The sequence below is a fragment of the Salvelinus sp. IW2-2015 genome, unplaced genomic scaffold, assembly GCF_002910315.2.
Source record: "Salvelinus sp. IW2-2015 unplaced genomic scaffold, ASM291031v2 Un_scaffold2526, whole genome shotgun sequence".
NCBI lineage: Eukaryota > Metazoa > Chordata > Actinopteri > Salmoniformes > Salmonidae > Salvelinus > Salvelinus sp. IW2-2015.
In genome coordinates this window covers 21,084-25,124 of record NW_019943840.1, presented here as the reverse complement: position 1 = coordinate 25,124, position 4,041 = coordinate 21,084, and positions in this window count along the sequence as shown.

Here is a 4,041-nt window from a genome sequence, read left to right as displayed (position 1 = left end):
GTTTCAGTCATTTCAGTCGCTGTAGTAGCTGATATGTATAGTGTTGAGTCATCCRCATACATAGACACTYTGGCTTTACTGAAAGCCAGTGGCATGTCATTAGTAAAGATTTAAAAAGTAAGGGGCCTAGACAGCTGCCCTGGGGAATTCCTGATTCTACCTGGATTATGTTGGAGACTTCCATTAAAGAACACCCTCTGTGTTCTGTTAGACAGGTAACTCTTTATCCACAATGTAGCAGGGGGTATAAAGCCATAACACATACSTTTTTCCAGCAGCAGACTAAGATCGATAATGTCAAAAGCCACACTGAAGTCTAACAAAACAGCCCCCACAATCTTTTTTTGTCATCAATTTCTCTCAGCCAATCATCAGYCATTTGTGTAAGTGCTGTGCTTGTTGAATATACCACACCACACCTCTATWAATTGAACATATCATGGATCTCGCAGACCAGTTTCATGGGTTTAATAGCCTCAAATGCAGAGAACTTGGCCTACGAACTGGCACATCGAAACAACATCCCTGTCCCAGACAACAGGTCAAGAAATGGAATGGTAAACGATATTCAACAGAGAGCTCTATATCTGAAAGTAGGCATACAATATACCGCACCCCCATTCCAGTAATTACACTTTGACCTACCAGCACCATCACCCACAGTCACAGGACACCATCAACCACTTACCTCAAGACGTCTCAACCTACCCTGTCCCTATGCTCAACTTACCCCATACCCGGGGTAAGTTGTGCCAAGTGACCACTTTTTTTTGGACAAGCTATGTTTTCAAAACTGTTAGGTTTACATTAATTCTGTCTATATCCATGGATACACAACATTCTGAAATATACGTAGATTTTATTTGTTAGAAATAATACTATATTTTCCTTGACGGAGTGATGCAGAATGTAAAATATGGCTCAATTTATCCCACTCTCCCCGATGAGTGTTTGAGTGCTGTAGTAATGGAGTTTTAAGATAAATTATTAATTCTTGGCTTTTTTATGCTCCACTTGAGCAGAAATGGACTGTGTGTTGTGCATCCAAAATGGCAACCAAATCCCACTTTAGCGCTTCACATTTGACCAGGGTCCGTTTGGGCACAGGCTGTGTATAGTGGTCTCTGCAGACATCCGGATTGCCTCTCCACAATTTTCTAAACGTTCTGTCTTAACACGTCTGTACGCAACAGATCATCAGTTTGGCATGGAGGAACTACGTCACTGCCTTATCCGACTGAATAAAATACAAAATAGTAGCTAGCAAGATGGAGCCGCGGAGTTCGTTTTTTTTTTTATGGGTGCATTTCGCAAGTGGCTAGTTTTCATCAACTATCTTCACTAAAACCACTGCAAAAAGGTTTCGCTTTAAAACTTTGGTTTCGAATCGCGATGTTTTGGTATGTCTGCCCCGTGATTTGTTGGGAGACTTGTCCGTTTGAAGAGGACCCCACCCCAGATAATTTATTTTGCCTTAAAGAAGTTATCAAAAGAGTCCGTCATTGAAACCAGACCCTGGTCACTGTTGTTGCCTAGGGAACAAAACCCTAGTCACTGCTGTTGCTTAGGGAACAAAACCCTAGTCACTGCTGTTGCCTAGGGTCGAGCTTCAGTACGTATAGTGTGTAGAACATCTTCATTATCGTGTGTCTGCCTAGTGTACATGAACAAAGCTTTACATAAATAAGAATTTGTTCTTAACTGACTTTCCTAGTTAAATAAAGGTTAAATAAATAAATACATACCACTTGTAGTAAGAAGAGACAGAAACAAAAGGGAAAACAAGACATTTTGAAACTTTCAGAACATTTTAATGAAAAAGACAGCAATGTACCCATTGAACAAGAAAATTACATTTCATTAGAGAAAAATGTAAGATCTGTGGATTTTGTAGAGCCAAGCTCTTTATGTACAGCATATTGCACTAGACAAACATGTATCTCCCTCGTTCCCCCTCTCTTTCCCCTTATGTTTCACGCGGTTTGAAAACCGTGCAGGGCTCTCAGAAGCGTCTCATAACACCGCCTGCATCGCAAATGGCTCCCTATGTTATGTACTACTTTTGACCAGGGCCCATAGAGCTCTGGTCAAAAGTAGTGGACTACATAGGGTATAGGGTGCCATTTTGGACAGACCGTTCTGCTACATTTAGACTGGTCCTTCCTTCATAAAACACACCGCCCCGACCGATGTGGAAACCTTGAGACAGTTCTGAGAGCTCCAATGACGTGTTCTAGAAGGATGTGATGTGATATTTGAAGATGGTTCTGAGAGCTCTAATGACGTGTTCTAGAAGGATGTGATGTGATATTTGAAGATGGTTCTGAGAGCTCTAATGATGTGTTCTAGAAGGATGTGATGTGATATTTGAAGATGGTTCTGAGAGCTCTAATGACGTGTTCTAGAAGGATGTGATGTGATATTTGAAGATGGTTCTGAGAGCTCTAATGACGTGTTCTAGAAGGATGTGATGTGATATTTGAAGATGGTTCTGAGAGCTCTAATGATGTGTTCTAGAAGGATGTGATGTGATATTTGAAGATGGTTCTGAGAGCTCTAATGACGTGTTCTAGAAGGATGTGATGTGATATTTGAAGATGGTTCTGAGAGCTCTAATGACGTGTTCTAGAAGGATGTGATGTGATATTTGAAGATGGTTCTGAGAGCTCTAATGACGTGTTCTAGAAGGATGTGATGTGATATTTGAAGATGGTTCTGAGAGCTCTAATGACGTGTTCTAGAAGGTTGTGATATGAAGGCAATGCTAAAGAGAGTCCCAATTCAACAGAGCAGGAGTTAGATGGAAGTTCACACTGTTTCAGTTCATATAGTATTTAAAAAGAGACATGTTTTTTCCTCTCAATTCATTTACATTCAAACACAGATTTCAGGAATGCTGGGACATGCATTTTTACTCCATATACAGAATGATCAAATATCAAAAACAGCCCTTGAACTGAGAACGACACAGCGGATTTATTTTGGTAAAAACCAAAAAGCATGTCACAACATTTAAAAAGCCATCTTTAAAAAAAAAAAAAAATCATGTTTTCGGACTTCATTGTTACATTTGTTTTTGTTTTTTACAAAAGTATACAAAAGTTTTTTTTCCGCTTAGAAAGTTAACAAGTTAAGAATTAGCTGCAGCGAACTGTTTTGTTTGTTGATATAAAACACAAATAATCACAGCACTTAACAGTTAAGATTCACTCTTTCTTGGGAAATTCAAAAAACCGAATGAATTTTAAAAAAWCTTGATATTCAAGATACTGAAGGTATCATATAAGTTTTAACCTCGAAGAAGGGTTGAGACAACGGTTGGTTCTTATGGATTTGACGTCAACACCAACCCATAGGATGACCCACACAACCCCTCCTACTTACAAAATAATACTGGACGCCGTGGTGGCTCACTCCTCCATGTACCCTCATCCTACATCGCTACTAGGTCGTGGTCACAAACGGCACCTTATTTTCTATATAGTACACTACTTTTGACCAGAGCCCTATGGGAGCCATTTGGGACCCGGTCAAAAGTAGTGCACTATAAATGTTGAGTAGGTGCCATTTGGGACACAGAAAGCTAGTCTTGTCGAGCTAGGCCGAGCCAGCATACAACAGATCTTAAAGACAAATGGATCTAGAGAGGTTCAGTACAGGAGTCTGAAGAGTGGGTGCATATAAAAACAACATTACTTTCCAGTGCACGTTGATTGTCAACAGTCTTTTGGATATTTGAGTTTTAGGGTGATGGGCCGGGAGTGTGTGTGTTGAGAGGGGTCAGGGTTAAAGGTCATAGATTAGGCATGTGCCCTAGAGGGTGGATATGGTTGTGTCCAAAATGGCACCCTATTCCCATTGGGTCCTGGTCAAATGGCACCCTATTCCCTATGGAATGGTCCCGTGTCCCGTGTGGCTCAGTTGGTAGAGCATGGCGCTTGCAACGCCAGGGTTGTGGGTTCATTCCCCACGGGGGGACCAGGATGAATATGTATGAACTTTCCAATTTGTAAGTCGCTCTGGATAAGAGCGTCTGCTAAA